We start from the raw sequence: 17,564 nt of genomic DNA, 5'->3' as shown, positions 1-17,564 counted from the left end.
TTCTGTCAAAATACCAACAGCACTTTTTCACAGGACTAGAACAAACAATCCTAAAATTTGTATGGAATCACAGAAGACCCCAAATAGCCAGCACAATCTTGGGAGGGGGAAAAAAAAAAAGAGAGAACAAAGGTGGAGGTGTCATGATTACAGATTTCAAGAATTACCACAAAGTTGTAGTAATCAAAACAGTATGGTACTGGCACAAAAATGGACACATAGATCATTTGAAGAGAATAAAGAGTCCAGAAATAAACCCAGGCTTATATAGTCAATCTATGACTAAAGACACAAGAATATACAATGGGAAAAAGACTGTCTCTTCAACAAATGGTGCTGGGAAAACTGAAGAGCTACACACAAAAGAATTGAAACTAGACCAGTTTCTTACACCATACACAAAAATAAACCAAAATGAATCAACAATTTAAATGTGAGACTTGTAACCTTAAAACTCCTTGAAGAAAACTGAGGCAGTAACCTCTTTGACATAAACTGTAGAAACATTTTCCTAGATATGTCTCTTTAGGCAAGGGAAAGAATAGCAATATTAAACTAGTGGGACTATACCAAAATAAAGTTTCTGAACCACAAAGGAAACAACCAACAAAACAAAAAGACAACCTACTGAATGGAAAAAGATATATGCAAATGATTTATATGATAAGTGGTTAATATCCAAAATATATAAAGGACTTTTATAACTCAACCAAAAAAAGGCCCACAAATAATCCAATTAAAAAATAGGCGAAGAATAAATGAAACAAGATGGGATTGGGAGGGAGACAAACCATAAGTGACTCTTAATCTCACAAAACAAACTGAGGATTGCTGGGGGGAGAGGGGTTGGCAGAAGGGGGTGTGATTATGGACATTGGGGAGGGTATGTGCTATAGTAAGTGCTGTGAAGTGTGTAAACCTGGCAATTCACAGACCTGTACCCCTGGGGATAAAAATATATTATATGTTTATAAAAAATAAAAAAAATAATAATAATAAAAAATAGGCGGAGGACCTGAATAGTCTTTTTTCCAAAGAAAATAGACATATCCAACAGACACATGGAAAGGTACTCAGCGTCACTAATCATCAGGGAAATGCAAATAAAACCACAATGAGACATCACTTTACATCTGTCCAAATGGTTAAAACAAAAAACATAAGGTGTATCAAGTGTTGGCAAGGATGTCAAAGAAAAGGAACACTTGTGCACTGCTGTGGGAAAGCAAACTTGTGCAGCCATTGTGAAAAACAGTATAGAGGTTCCTCAAAAAATTAAAAAAATAGACTTACCATGTGATCCCGTAATTCCATTACTGGGTATTTATACAAAGAAAGTGAGAACACTAATTCAAAAAGATATATGCATCCATATATTTATTGTAGCATTATAAACCCAAGTTTATGGATGAATAGATGAATGGATAAAGAAGATGTGGTAAATATGTATACAATGAATGTTGTGTATTTCTCAGTCATAAAAAAGCAATGAGATCTTCCATTAACAACACTGTGAATGGACCTAGAGGTATAATGCTAAGTGAAATAAGTCAGAAAAAGACGAATACCATGATTTCACTCCTATGTGGAATTTAAGAAACAGAATAAAGAAAAAAAGAAACACCACACTCTTAAATGCAGAGTGGTGGTTGCCAAGGTGACGCCGGTAGGGGGATAGATGAAGCACTTGAAGGGGATTAAGAGTATACATCCTGATGAATGCTGAGAAATATATAGAATTGTTGAATCATTATATTGTATACCTGAAACTAATATAACACTGTACATTTATGATACTTGAATTTTAAAAAAAGAAATAAGTAAAGGAAAATGTTTATATGGGGGGGGGCAGAGTCATTCCAATAAGGGAGTTCTTTCACCCTTCCCAGGGTTCTTAAACTTTTAAAATTGTTGTCTTTTAACCAAATGGCTCTCTAATGGGTGAAATTTGCTGCCAATAAGAAACAGAATGAGAAAGGAGGTATCACTTATAGGGTTCTTATTCTTTGCCAGGGGCTATATGCTAGGCTCTTTGCCTGTGTTAATTCACTTAAATTTATAGCTCTATAGACTTAGCGTTATTATCTCTATTTATAGATGAGGATATTGAGGCTTAGAAGTTGAATAAACATGCCCCATGCTCCTAGTTTGTGCTAGAATGTAAATTCAGATCTGCCTGGTTATAGTACTGGCCTAAAATCTGCCCAACTATTTTGAAGTGTATACTATTTTACTTAAAAATAAGGGGAAGGAAAAAAAATTCAGGCAAAAGAAGATTTCCAGCTCAAATGACTAGAGAACATGTTAAAGTTAATCAGATACAATTACTATAAGCATTCCTAGAGACTTACTACTAATAAACATTGAAAATCTCCAAAAAGGGATATAGACTCTATGATTTTCCTCATTGGACCACAGAACTGGATTTTTGTAGAGCACTCAGGGAGCGTATTCGTAGAATATGTCTTGGAGAATGCTGCATTATAGGCTAGAATACAGAGCAGAATTTCAGGTGATATGGGGGAGATAGGGAGGTGGCTGTTTAGAACCCAGGAAGCTCCCTTGTTCTACTTGAAGCACAACTTGTAGGCAAGCACTTTCTTTAGCTTCTATCAGGTCAGCCTTGGCTGAATACATCTTAGGAGTTCAATCAATACTCAGAATTGAATTGAATTACATAATGTAGCACATCCTCTCATTTCATCAGAGGTGCCACCAACAGCAGAACTATTTAGAGAGAGTAGTTGTGTAAGGAACTGCCCTGCCAACAGCTTTGATTTGGTTGCTCTGGAGGCAGCAGAAGGTCACGTTGTGAGGGTCCCCTCTCTGTGCAATCCAATAGTAAATTTCAGTTTCTCTTCCTACTCAGGATCACCTCCTCTCTGTACATTCAGTCCCAAATTAGGACTTAAAGCCTTATGGTGTGTTGTCTGAGTGTTTCAAAGAAAGACTAGTTTGCAGCATTCTTTTCATCAAACATTAATATGGTGGTTCACTCTTAAGGCAAAATATTACACTTCAAGCTCACCCAGATAATTGCAACATCTTGGTCTACTCAAGCTACAAAACCTATAACATTTGTGTGTGTGTATGTGAAACCTCTAGTAATTTGCATCTATATACTCTCCTGAATTATCAAGTAGAGAGAAAATAGGATTACAGGAACAGAGAGAGAGAGGTCTGCTTTACATGGCTAAATTTTGTCCAGTTGCCCTTTCAGTTTTAAAGAAACGGTGACATGTATCTACACACACTCACATATACACACATGTTTATACATATATACATATTTATAAAATATGGTGTGATATCTCTGTTTAAATGGAAATTTTAATCTATTAGAAGTTTTTAAATATCCATCTTACTAGCTTTGATTGTTGCTAAAATCCTATAAAAGGAAAATGTCAGTTATTGATTGACCTCCATGTCATAGAAGAAGAAAGTGAGACTTGAGCGGATGGTGACTTTTAATGGTCACAAAGCTATTTAATTTATTTTAACATATCTACTGAAAAACTAGTATGCGCTAAGCACTGTGCTAGGACCTGGGAAAATGAGGATAAAGATAAATAAGATACTATCCCTGTCCCCAAGATCTAGCAGTCCAGGGAGAAAGACCAACATGGAACTGGCAAATTGGAATCTGTGGTGATAAGCACAGTGACAAGTTCTGCTTACAGTGCTGAAAAAGCATCTGCTTTCTTAGTGAGATACGATAGATGTGTTGAGAGTGATTCAGAGCAGTGGTTCCTAAACTTCAGTGTGCACCCAAATCACCACAGAGTGCTGGGTCCCTCCCTCAGAGCTCCTGACTCAATAGGTCTAGGATGGAGCCTGAGAATTCAATATATAGTGTTGATGTTGCTGATCTGGGGACCACATTTTGAGAGTCATTGATTTAGGAACTGGTTGATGTGCAGCCTTGGTAGTGTGGCAAAAATTAGATTCGTCATTAAAAGGACAGGGAAAAGGTATCCAAGCTCAGAAAGGAAATTGTCAAATTGTTTTAAGAACCCAATGGTATAGGGAATTATACATTTTTTTTTAAATGTATTTATTTGACAGAGAGAGATCACAAGCAGGCAGGCGGGGCGGGGGCGGGGGGATCAGGCTCCCCGCTGAGCAGGGACCCTGATGCGGGACTCGATCCCAGGACCCTGAGATCATGACCTGAGCTGAAGGCAGAGGCTTTAACCCACTGAGCCACCCAGGTACCCAGGGAATTATACATTTTTAATGGGATAAATTAATACACCTCCAATATAACTAACTAAGGTTTGGGGGCATGAGAAGGGAAATAGAAAAATAGGAAGTGTGGATGGAACCTTGCTTAAGACTGTCCTAACAGTAGAAAAATTATTGATGTTGGTGACAGTGTCTTCAGGCATGTGATCTCTTTTGGATTGGACGAAATGAATACAGGTTGGGGCAATAGGCTTACCACAGTAGTTTTCATACTGTGAAATGATGGGAATAATTGTTAAAGCTGAATATCTATGGAGATGTCTTGAGGAGAAGAGGCAGGTTTTGTGCCTTCCCTGTTGCTTCACAGTAGCTATGCCTTTGTTTTTTGTTGTACCTATTGAGATTCCATGTAATAATTCATTTTCACAAAAGGTACTATAGCCAAGTGGAATTTGGCTTCAGTTGAACCAATATAAAAGGAAGAGGTCAAAGATTTGGGAGTCTTGATGGATTTTGCTGAAATAGGGGTTCTTTGTAGTTTCCATCACAGCTCATGAGCCTTCTGGTTGTCAAGGTGAATTTTTGTGTGTGTGTGTAGCAGTGATTCTGTTTTTGATAATGTTTTCTTAGAGAAAGCCCTAATGAGAAATAAACACAGCTGTCTGCTAGTGAAAGGTTATGCAATTACTCCCAAGGGCCTTGAGAAGGCAAGAAATGTGTAGTTCTTTTAGCTAGATATTGTGTTCAGGGGTCATTTATTTATTGGGAACATGGGGTAATTAGTAAATTCACTGGCCTATTTGGCATTTGTCTTATTGATCCCCTGATATTTTATAAGTGCTTTCATTCATGTGATGCTATTTGCTCTCCTTATATAACCATTTCTGGTGTGTTTATGAAGGAAGTGAGGAAAGAGGAGATAATTTTATACACAGATATTTATACATTATGAACCCATCAAAACAAGGATGAAGGGGGGCAAGATAAAAGGCACATTATAATTTAAGCCAGTGTTTCCAAAATATGTCTGGATACCAATTTATATAAAATTCTTTTTAGAAATAAATATCTAGATTTGAAACTACTAAATGAAAATATTCAGTGGAACATTTTGAACCTGTATTTTTAGCAAGTTTGCAGGTGATTCTTATAGTCAACTCACTAGATATTTAAAAACCATAGCTTTATGCCATCAAGGCACCTATGTATGGCCCTATTTGATGTATTCAACTGGGGCCAGTCTATAATACAAGAAGCTATGTCTAACCTGTGGGGTAGCCTAGCCTTATTGCACACACTTCATTCACCACTACCACTTTTATTTGCTTCTTTTGGTCTTCCTTCCCCAATATAATATGTTCAAAATAGATAATCTCTAATGATCCTCTGGGGAATAAGCAGCAAAAACTGAAAAGAATATAGGATACAGAACTACCATCAGGGAAAAATATAAACCAATTACAGGCTTGTAAATGTTTCCTGATTCTTCAGTATTTAAGAATGAATTTCAACATTTTGGTACCACTGAAAGAATGCAGTTGCTATAACATATGCAGAGAATATGGATAGAGAGACTGATTTAATTAGATTATCTTTTTATATTCTCAAAACAGTTCTGCATTGTAGCATTGTTACTCCTTATATAGAGATGGGGAAACTCAACATAAATAACTACCTCACTGTCACACAGGTAATAAGTGACATCAGGACTCAAACTGACATTTTTTGGTTCTAAAGGTGACATTTCTTTACTGTATCATGTAGTACCTATGCAGTTTATCATGTTTTCTGCTACCATTAACACTGATGAATGCCAAGATGTATTCTGAGGAAATAAGTACATATCTCAGATTGTTTGACTAAGGCTACTAGGAAGGAGGGAGATTGTGTACATAGAAGTTTTGGTGCACAGAGGATGAAAGCATGCACTCTGGATTCAACCTAATGTTTTAAATACCACCAGTAACAATTTTTGTGACCCTGGAGAGTTATTTTTGGATCACTAAGCCTCGGTTTCCTCACCAGAAAAATGGACATAGTTTTTCTACCTACTCAGAGGGTTGTTATAAGAATCACATTTTATGGGGTGCCTGGATGGCACAGTCTGTTATGTGTCTACATTCAGCTCAGGTCATGATCCCAGGGTTCTGGGATCAAGCCCCACATTGGACTCCCTGCTCAGTAGGGAGTCTGTTTCTCCCTCTGCCCCTCCCCCATTGTACCTCTCTCTCTCTCTCTCAAATAAATAAATAAATAAATAATCTTAAAGAAAAAAGCATCACGGGTTATGAAGTTTCAAGCTCAGAAACTGGAGAATAGTAAGTATGGAATACATTGATCATCTTGGAGTCTTTTTTCATCTGCATGTGGTAATATAGACCCACCTGATCCAAGATAGTGCATTGTTCTATCATAGTGTGGTTTCTTTATATTAATTTATATTTTTCTCTGAAGCAAGACCTTTCCCCCATCATATTAATGCAATCAGTTTTTATTTCAGTGTAATTCTTCTTTCATATAATTTAATGATTCTTTTGTTTTGTTCATTTTAAAGATCTTAATTATATATTTGACAGACAGAGATCACAAGTAGGCAGAGAGGCAGGCAGAGGGAGAAGGGGAGGTGGGTTCCCTGTTGAGCAGAGAGCCCGATGCGGGGCTCAATCCCAAGACCCTGGAATCATGACTTGAGTCGAAGGCAGAGGCTTTAACCCACTGAGCAACCCAGGGACCCCCAATTTAATGATTCTTGATAAATTTGATTTTTTAACTATATAATTAAAAAGTTTGGCTTTATACTATGGGTATTGGGAGGATTAAATGTTCAAAGGATCTAACAACAGGAAAAATACCTGTAAGTAAAATTATCATATAAGAATGTTTTCAGCAGCAAGTAACAGAAGACCAACACACATATACAGTGATTTAAACAAATAGTGTTCTATTTTTTTTCTGATTAAAAAATACTAAAGAAATATAATTGCTGACATTGGATGAGTTCCTCAGTAATGGTGGCATAAACTCAGACCCTCATTTCTTTCTACCAGCCTTAACCATTACCTTTCATCCTCTGAAGCTGTTACCTCATGATCACAAGATGACTTCTGTACATTCAGACTTCAATTTTAAGAAGAAAGAAGAAAAAAAAAGAATTTAAAAGTCTTCTCTTCAGGAGACTTAGTCTTTGTATTCAGAAATAGAATCCTTTGCTACCAAAGTACCCATTTATAGGTCATTGCCCAGAACTAGGTCACATCTTCCCCTTTAGGCTAATCAGTGTCCAAGGGTAATAAAATTACCATGATTTGTCACCTGGGCTAGAGCAAGGAGGGGCCTAGCCTATATGAGATAAAAAGATCTTTGCCAGATCCCTAAAACAATAGTGTTTTATCAGTCAAGTAAAAAGAAATAGGATGAGAGCCAAGGAAATGTTAGGTGGACCATGGAAAGTATCTACCTTAGTAGTCATTCAACAAAGGCTAATTTTACTCTCCCCTTACCTGATAAAAATGAATGACCTTATATAAATAAAATACTTGTGGTCCGTTTACAAGTCTTGATATTTAGTTCCTGAAAATATGACCACTGAATCCGAACATAGGATCTAGAAAGTTGCCCTTAAAATAGCTGGACTTTTAAGAAATAACCTTAATAATTTGGATTGGGTTTTTTGACATGAATTCCAAAGAATGGATTTCAATCTAAATATTGGAGGAGATTAATAGCAGCTGTTGAGCCACTTTCAAAGAATGCTGGTCTTGGCTAAAGACTTAGGTAATAGAACTATCTGCAAGGGTAGGACTTACATTAGACCTTTTCCCAGAATTGCATTAGTTAGGCACAGTAAATGGAGGAGGGGAAAGCTGGAGACATAGCTAAGTGTCAAGGACTACTTCCTCTCATGTGGGAAGGTTTGACTCAATACCATTTCATTATAGTTGTATCCCAAGCTAAGATCTGACTCCTACCAAGATCTGACTCCTACTTACTTTTCTAGGCTCAAATCTTACCATTTTCTACCCTACCACCTCCCTCTGCATCATGGCTCCTTGCCTCACCTGTTACCCCCACCAGGCTAGGTCCCCTGCCTGAGTTCCTGGTACATCTCTTGTAGCACATATAACACTTGTAAGTAAGTGATTGGTTACATGTGTAATTATGGTTCACTACCTCTCATCCAGTAGACTGTAAGCTCCTTGAGGTATTATATCCTCAGCACCAACAGATGTTTGGTAAATGATAGGGAATCCATAGATATTTTTTTAACATATGTATTTAGAATGTACCAATTAAGAAATTTATCTAAAAAACCAAATATGCTGACAAATTGGGGAGGAGGGAGTGAATTTTTACTTCATAAAATAATTTCCTGGGGGAGTTCTTTAAACATAAAGCTTCTTTCAAGCGTTTAAAATAAGATTTGATTTAACAGCATTTGATTCACATTATTTTTCAGGAACACACAACACATACACACACATACACACACACACACACACACACACACACACGCACACATCCCTACCCCTATTGCAAAACCATATACTACAAACACACCCTCTCAATTCTTCATTTCTGGGCATGATCCAAAGCTAATTGTGAAAAAAATTAAAAAGAAGGAGGGCAGGGAAGCATGCCAGTTTTCCCTCCCTTCCCTTATGATCCTTTGCACTGTTTCTTATATTCCACATATGAGTGAAACCATAGGATAATTGTCTTTATCTGATTGACTTATTTCACTTAACATAATACCCTCCAGTTCCATCCACATTGGTGTAAATGGTAAGTATTCATCCTTTCTGATGGCTGAGTAATTTTCCATTGTATACATATACCACTTCTTTATTCATTCATTTGTTGATGGACATCTTGGCCCTTTCTATAGTTTGGGTATTGTAGACATTGTTATTATAAACTTTGGGGTGCAGGATCATTATATTTGTATCTTTGGAGTAAGTACCCATAGTGCAATTGCTGGTTGTAGGGTAGCAAAAATATGGAATGCTTCACAAATTTGTTTGTCATCCTTGTGCAGGGACCATGCTAATCTTTTAGGTATTATTCCAGTTTTAGTGTATGTGCAGCCCTGGTGAGCACTCCAGACATTCATTTGATCTCTTGTCATTCTGCAAGTGAAACAAATGATGCCTGTTTTAATCTCCTCACAAAATAAAGCTCAAAGTAGATGATGAATATGAATATACTCTGTAAAGCACTATAGAAATATAAGACACTTAACCATGCCTTATATTTGTATTTATATATTTCACATATATAGTTATATATGCTATGTCTATTTACTTATATATTTTATACTTTGACTTCTATTTATATTTATTTTGTTTAGACAAACATTTAGTTAGATCTATGTTCAGAATATAATGGTAGCTGAAAGACCATCTAGTTCATTAAATTTTGAGATTAAGAAAATCCTTCTTGGAAAAAGAGAGGCCAGTGTTGCCTCTTAAAGAATGTAAAGGAGTTGTGCAAGTGAAATGGGATAGAGGAGCCCTGGGTATACCACACAGAGGCAACAGAATGAGCAAAAGGAGAAAGACATCCAACAGTAGCCAACAGCTGGTACTGGGAAGTAAAAGCAGTTTAGTATTACTAGATATAGGACTTGATTCAGTGTCAAACATTGAGGCTGGAGAATTACACAAAAGCCAGGTTATCTAGGGCATCCCATGCCCTACTAATGTGTTTGATCTATATTTATGGAGAACAAATGAACTGCTTTCAGCAGAGGGATGACATGGTCATATTTGTATTTTAAAGGGATTGGTCTGGAGGTAGCAATGAAGGATAGATTTGAAGGGAACAAAACTGGAAAAGGAAAGTTAACTTAGGAGGCTAAACAGTAATTCTAGCCTGATGACAAGGCCTGAACTAGAGTAATGGTAGTTGGAATGGGGAATACAGAATAGATTCTCTGAACGTGGCTTAGGGAAAAGTCTCGCATTGACAAATTCTGGTTACTGATTAAATATGGTAATAAAGAAGAAAAAAGCAAAAGCCCATAGTGAATCCAAGATCCATAATTTTTCCTGGATAGATGGATAGAGGGATGGGAGGGCGGGTGGATAATTTGGGGATGTACATGCTGAAAGAGTTTGATTTGGTCTGGACTTCATAAGATCCCAGAGATCTGATTTTGTTTCTACTCTCTGAAGTCTGATTACTCAGTCAAATTAGTCACTCAAATACCCAAATCCTATGAATCCTATGATGTACCAAACACTGTGCAGTGCTCTCTTGGGATGCAAAATGAATACTGTTTACTCTCTCCAAGAAATTTATATTCTTGGTAGAGAAACAAGACTTAGAGATAATAACATAAAGCAGCCTGGAGGCAAATGATGTATGTGGGAATGAGTGGTTCAAGTCTTTAGATATGAAAGAGAAGGGATGGGGTGGCAGGGGGGCCTTTATCCTGCATGTGCAACCTTATGGGACATGGAATGGAAAGGACAAGAGAAGAGGTCAGAGGAGTGGGGAAGGAATTAATAGCAGTGAGGAAAGAGGGAATTAAAGGGTGAGGGAACTGGCAGAGTTGTGTTTGAGGGTTGTAAGTAGGTTGCTATGGCTGGATAAGCCCTCCTTCTTATCTAATCACATATGAGACATGACAGGTGGTCCAACCTTTTCATGGTCCTCTTTGCTAGGTCATAGCAGACCTCTGCAGGGACCTTTGGGATCTTCTAAATGTTTTAGCTGTCAAATCACTCACCTTTCTAATTGAACGTTGAACCCTAATATATAAAATAGATAAAAGGTGAACTGAGCTTATTGAAGTAGAGGTGAAGGACTAGCTCTTGTTCAACCAACTACCTCAGAGATGACTCCTAAGACAGTTGAGAAAAAGCTCTGGTGTTCTAAAGATCTTATAGTTTGGAAACCATTGGCTTAGTTCAATCTTAATTTGAGAGATGGGAAAACTGGAGTCCTGAAAAGGTATGAATTGTGCTTACAGCCACACACACATTAAATATCTCCCAATTCAATGGAGTTAAGCTGGGAAAAGGCTAAACTGGAACAGTTTTTGTTTTTTTTCTATTTTATTTAAAAAATTTTTTAACTTAAATTGAATTAACTAACTTAATTTCAGAGGTAGAGGTCAGTGATTCAACAGTCTTATCTAATACCCAGTGCTCAGCGCATCACATGCCCTTAATGTCCATCACCCAGGTACCCCATTCTTCCAGACCGCTTCCCTCCAGCAACCTTCAGTTTGTTTCCATGATTAAGAGTTTCTTATGGTTTGTCTCCTTCTCTGATTTCATCTTCTTTTATTTTTCTCTCTCTTTCCCTATGATCCTCTGTTTTCGTTCTTAAATTCCACATATAAATGAGATCATATGATCATTGTCTTTCTCTGATTGACTTATTTCACTTAGCATAATACCCTCCAGTTCCATTCACATTAATGCAAATGCCAAGATTTCAATTTTTTGATGGCTGAGTAAATACCGGGTAGAGCAATTGTTGGATTATAGTGTAGTTCTATTTTTAACTTTTTGAGGAACCTCCACACTGTATTCCAGTGCACCAGGTTGCATTCCCACTAACAATGTAAGGTTCCCCTTTCTTCATGTCCTTGACGACATCTGTTGTTTCCTGAGTTGTTAATTTTAGCCATTCTGACTGGTGTGAGGTGGTAGCTCATTGTGGTTTTGATTTGTATTTTCCTGATGCTGAGTGATGTTGAGCATTTTTTCATGTGCCTGCTGGCCATTTATATTTTTTCTTTGGAGAAATGTCTGCTCATGTCTTCTGCCCATTTTTTTCTTTTCTTTTTTTTAATTCAGTGTTTATAATTATTTTTTCTTTATTTTATTGTGTTATATTAGTTATCATACAATATATCATTAGTTTTTGATGTACTGTTTCAAGATTCATTGTTTATGTATAACACCCAGTGCTCCATGCAATACGTGCCCTCCTTAATACCCACCACCAGAGTCACCCAGGTCCTGTCCCCCCCTCCTCTAAAACCCTCAATTTGTTTCTCGGAGTCCACAGCCTTTCATAGTTTGTCTCCCCCTCCATTCCCCCTCCTTCACTTTTCCTTTCCTTCTCCTAATAGCCTCTTTGTTATTCCTTATGTTCCACAAGTAAGTAAAATCAATTATCATTTGACTTATTTCACTCAGCATAATCTCCTCCAGTCCCATCCATGTTGATGCAAAAGTTGGGTATTCATCCTTTCTGATGGGTGAGTAATATTCCATTGTATATATGAACCTCATCTTCTTTATCCATTTGGCTGTTAAAGGGCATCTTGGCTCCTTGCACAGTTTGGCTATTGTGGACATTGCTGCTATGAACATTGGGATACATTTGGCCCTTCTTGACTGGATTATTTGCCCTTTGTATTTTGAGTTTGAAAAGTTTTTTTTTTTTTTTTTTTTTTTTTTTTAGATTTTGGATACTAGTTCTTTGTCTGATATATCATTTTCAAATATCTTCTCCCATTCTGTTGGTTGTCTTTTTATTTTGTTGACCATTTCCTTTGCTGTGCAAAAACTTTTTATCTAGATGAAGTCCCAACAGTTCATTTTTGCCTTTGTTTCCCTTGCCTTTGGAGATGTGTCTAGTAAGAATTTGCTGTGGCCAAGGTCACAGAGGATGCTTCTGTTCTCCTCTAGGGTTTTGATGGATTTCTGTCTCACATTTAGGTCTTTCATCCATTTTGGGTCTATTTTTATGTATGCTGTAAGGAATGGTCCAGTTTCATTCTTCTGCATGTGGCTGTCCAATTTACCCAACACCATTTGTTGAAGAGACTGTCTTTTTTTTTTTTTTTTAAAGATTTTATCTATTTGACAGAGAGAGATCACAAGTAGGCAGAGAGGGAGAGAGAGAGAGAGGGAGGAGGAAGCAGGCTCTCTGCCCAGCAGAGAGCCCGATGCGGGACTTGATCCCAGGACCCTGAGATCATGACCTGAGCTGAAGGCAGAGGCTTAACCCACTGAGCCACCCAGGCAGCCCAAGACTGTCTTTTTTCCATTGGATGTTCTTTCCTGCTTTGTCAAAGATTAGCTGACCATAGAGTTGAGGGTCCATTTCTGTATTCTTTATTCTGTTTCATTGATCTGTGTGTCTGTTTTTGTGCCAGTACTGTACTGTTTTGATGTGTATATCTTTGTTATCAAGCTTGATGTTCGGAATTGTGATGCCACCAGGCTTGGTTTTCTTTTTCAACATTCCTTTGTCTATTTGGGGTCTTTTCTGGTTCCATGCAAATTTTAGTATTATTTGTTCCAGATTGAGAAAAAAGGTGATGGTATTTTGATAGAGATTGCTTTGAATGTATAGATTGCTCTAGGTAGCATAGATATTTTAACAGTATTTGTTCTTTTCATCCATTACCATGGAACATTTTTCCATTTTTTGTGTGTCTTCCTCAATTTCTTTCATGAGCATTCTATAGTTTTCAGAGTACAGATCCTTTCCCTCTTTGGTTAGGTTTATTCCAAGGTATCTAATGGTTTTAGGTGCAGTTGTAAATGGGATTGACTCCTTAATTTCTCTTTCTTCTCTCTCATTGTTAGTGTATAGAAATGCAAATTGTTTCCGTGCATTGATTTTATATCCTACCACTTTGCTGAATTCCTATATGAGTTCTAGAAATTTTGGGGTAGAGTCTTTTGGGTATCATGTCATCTGTGAAGAGTGGGAGTTTGACTTCTTTGCTGATTTGGGTGCCTTTATTTCTTTTTGTTGTCTGATTGCTGAGACTAGGACTTTTAGTACTACGTTGAATAGCAATGGTGATAGTGAATATCCCTCCCATGTTCCTGATCTTAGGGGAGGGCTCTCAGTTTTTTCCCATTGAGAATTATATTTGCTGTGGGCTTTTCTTGTATGGCTTTTATGATATTGAGCTATGTTCCCTCTATCTCTACATTGTGAATCATTTTAATTAGGAAAGGATGCTATACTTTGTCAAATGCATCTTTGTATCTGTTGAGAAGATCATATGGTTCTTGTCTTTTCTTTTATTTATGTAGTGTACCACATTTATTGGTTTGCAGATGTTGAACTACCCCTGCAGGAATAAATCCCATTTGGTTCTGGTGAATAATCCTTTTAATGTACTGTTGGATCCTATTGGCTAGTATTTTGGTGAGAAATTTTGCATTCATGTTCATCATAAATATTGGTCTGTGAACTGGAACAGTTTCTACATTCTTGATTAAATCATATGCACCTTGTTAAATCATACACTGTCCAGGTTTTGACCTTTTTTGGATATATGTAAGTTGGCATTGCCTGGTATATCCAAAGAATCTGCAAAAGCCCCACCTGGTTTCTAATGAGAGTAGTCAGAAGCCACTCAAGAGGCCTCCCGTTTGTAAACAATGGTCAGAGAGAGGGAATCTTTGTTTTTGGCAGTGGGCACAGTTATACTGTTCCTTGTATTGCCTTAGAGAAGAGCTAATTTCCTCTGCTCTGTGTTCTAAGGAAAATATCCCTACTTTTGACAGATGTTCTAATTCAACAATTAACAGTGACTATGACATACAAAAATTACCAGTTGCTAAAGCCTCACTTAGCCAAATGGGAGACATAGGGTATTTTTATACCTGCCAGCCTTGGGCTGTGTATTGAGACACTCTTGCCCAGTATTTCTCTGGCTTATGTGTTTCACCAGTAACTGTAATTTATTTTTACATGTTCTAAAAATGTGCCTGTCCAACAGCTTCTGGGTGGTGGGAGGAGAAAAGAAAAGCATGGGGTGCTCTATGAAATGACACCCACTAAAGAGCTTCCTTACCGGCCTTTGGTAACATTACACCATGGGAAAGTCTGGCAACACTTCAGCCAAAGGGCAGCTTTATTAAGAGAGCCCCCAAATGGGACATTTTTGTCCCAGCAGATGAGTCTTTTCCTTGCCACTCAGGTGTTCTGAGTAAAATTAAAACAGGAGATTTCTTGGCTTCAGTGCTCTCAGCTCCTCTTTCTGGATTTCTCCCACCCCTTGTTAATAATAACATGCATCTTCCATTTGTCTCCATTTGTCCATTTGCATACCAGGTATTTTCCACATCTCCATTTTTCTCCCAACAACATCTACTCTCAGAAAAATTCATTCTTAGTACTTTGAAATAACTACAGAGCCTCACAATTGGAAAACCATTGATAGCTATTTCCAAACCTTTTGCACTACCCTTGTTTTAGTAAAATAAATGTACACATACGCATATTTACATACATATATACAAGTATGCAAATGAGCAGGCACTTGCAATAGAAGTGTATTAAAAATATATGCACACCTCATGGATGCTACATTCTAAAGATCAGAGGAGCTCTCTTTCTGACTTGGTCCCCAGTGCCCTTATGACAATCTGTTACAGGCTTCCTGACAGTTGGGTTGTCTGCCCTTTTCTCCTGCTCACCATTCAGACAGCTATAGTACATCATACTTTCACATAGGGCATTTCTTGCTCTCCACATCAACTCCTTCCCAATTCTATTCTACCATGTCTCACATATTTCTCTATCTTCGCTCTTAGCACCCTAATTCAGGTCTTATTATCTGTTATTTGAATTGGTGGAATAGCTCCCTACCAACATTTCTGTGTCCTGTTTCTTCCCGATGAAGTCTCTTTTCCACACCACTGCCACTTCCAAATATGCCTCTTCTTGGCTCTGATTTCCAATGGCTCCTCCTCTGCCTATACTATTAATTAAATCAGTAATTCAGGATGTCATACTGTATGTGCTTAATCTGCCTTTTCTGGCTTCCTGCATTCCTCTGAAATTATTTTCCAGACATATGAATTTTTCTGCTATTCCATAACAAACTTTACATTTTATACCTTCATGCCATTGTAGTTTCCTCTGCCTCAAAAAAACTCCTCACCTTCATCCATTCATTCAAGTCCTACTTTTTAAATACATACTAAGTTTTTCACGATCTATCACCTATAATGTCTGCCTGTTTTTCCAAGCACATATCAGCTATAACCTCCTCTATTAAGTCTTTCTTGCCTTCCCAAAGCAATATGATTTCTAAATCTTCTAAACTTTCTTGGTATTTTATTTGTGCTTTTCTTAGGACATTTTTTGGTTTGTTATATCTTATACTGTGGCTTTCCGGTTAAAAAATACCTAGTCTGTGGCATACACTGTGAAAGGTCATATGGTTATATCTAATACTCCTTATTACCATTGCTAGGTCCATAATCTTATATCTTTTTTAAAGATTAGGAAAATAAAGCTCAGAGGAAAAGTTACTTGCCCAAGGCCAAATCGCCAATGAGTTTGGATTTAGGAATCAAACCAAGCCTATTCTCTTTCCTGTTTATATGATGCCCTGATTATGATCATCATTATACCTCTTTGTCCCCAAAAATGTATCACAGAGTTCATGAAGACATGAGCTAAGTCTTATTTACCTCAATGCTAGCTATATCATACTTACTAAATATTGATGAAACTGGATTGATTGAGTTTCATTCAATTGCACTGTAGGTGAGGAACCTTGGGGAAGGGAAGTCAAATGGATTGGTAATCTCTACATGCCTTAGAATTGGTTAAACCTGCTAGTATGGGACTTTTCACACAAAAAAGGGCCTGAATAACTCAGCCAGTTTATATAGGTCTTAATTTTCTAGCTCTCTAGAAGTTGCTACTGTGTAACTCCTGGCTGCCACACAGTCTGTTGTAGCTTTAAATATTCACTATGTTAATGCTGATTACTGAATAAAGTGGCAATTAAGTTTTCATGGCATAATTTCTATGTTGCACTAGAACAGTGCTAATAGTACATTGTGTCTATCCCTTCAAAGAACCCACCTGTTCTTTGGGGGAGACAGCAGCAGGCTGATGCTGTGGGCTGCTCATTGAAGTGCTGGTGTTAGTTAAGGGATTCAATCACTGTCTCAAGAGCTACAGAAAATCTGAACTACAGGAGAGGTGAAAGATGTATACTTTCTTTCAACTCTGCCCTGACTGGGGTTGAATTTGTCTTGGACTTAAAGGAATCCTTCCTCTCTGCCCTTTTGCTGTTTTATATTTCCTGGTGTTTAAAAAGGCAACTGAACCATATTTTATAGGCTAGTTCCCTTCTTACCAAAAGGCAAGACCACGGGCTTCTAAAATTATACCTGTGCCATAGGAATTACTCTCTGCGTCATGTGTGTCTCACTACACTTGTAGTCTCAACCTCCATTTCCTACTGCTGTTCCTAAAACTTAAGCCCAATTTCTCATCTCTGCTCCATCCCTTTGGATCAGAATCTTCGTTCAGACTTAATCTTCATTTACCCAGACCACTGTTATTATTATTCAGGAAACTGATCTATCTGTTCGTCTTTGTTCTGCTTTAGGCCCCACAGCCAAGGGCCATCCTTACCTCTTGGACCACAG

General features: G+C 37.5%; 1 non-coding gene across 1 annotated transcript; it reads right to left on the bottom strand.

Annotated features, from left to right (window-relative positions):
• Nucleotides 1-9,175: 9,175 nt before the first annotated feature.
• LOC125099462 (U6 spliceosomal RNA) lies at nucleotides 9,176-9,282 on the bottom strand. The gene has a single exon (XR_007127188.1). It is a non-coding gene; the product is annotated as a U6 spliceosomal RNA (small nuclear RNA).
• Between the last annotated feature and the right edge of the window lie 8,282 nt (nucleotides 9,283-17,564).

The sequence above is a fragment of the Lutra lutra genome, chromosome 4 (genome assembly GCF_902655055.1).
Source record: "Lutra lutra chromosome 4, mLutLut1.2, whole genome shotgun sequence".
In the NCBI taxonomy this organism is placed as follows: Eukaryota; Metazoa; Chordata; class Mammalia; order Carnivora; family Mustelidae; genus Lutra; species Lutra lutra.
This window is presented reverse-complemented; position numbering and strand designations above follow the sequence as displayed.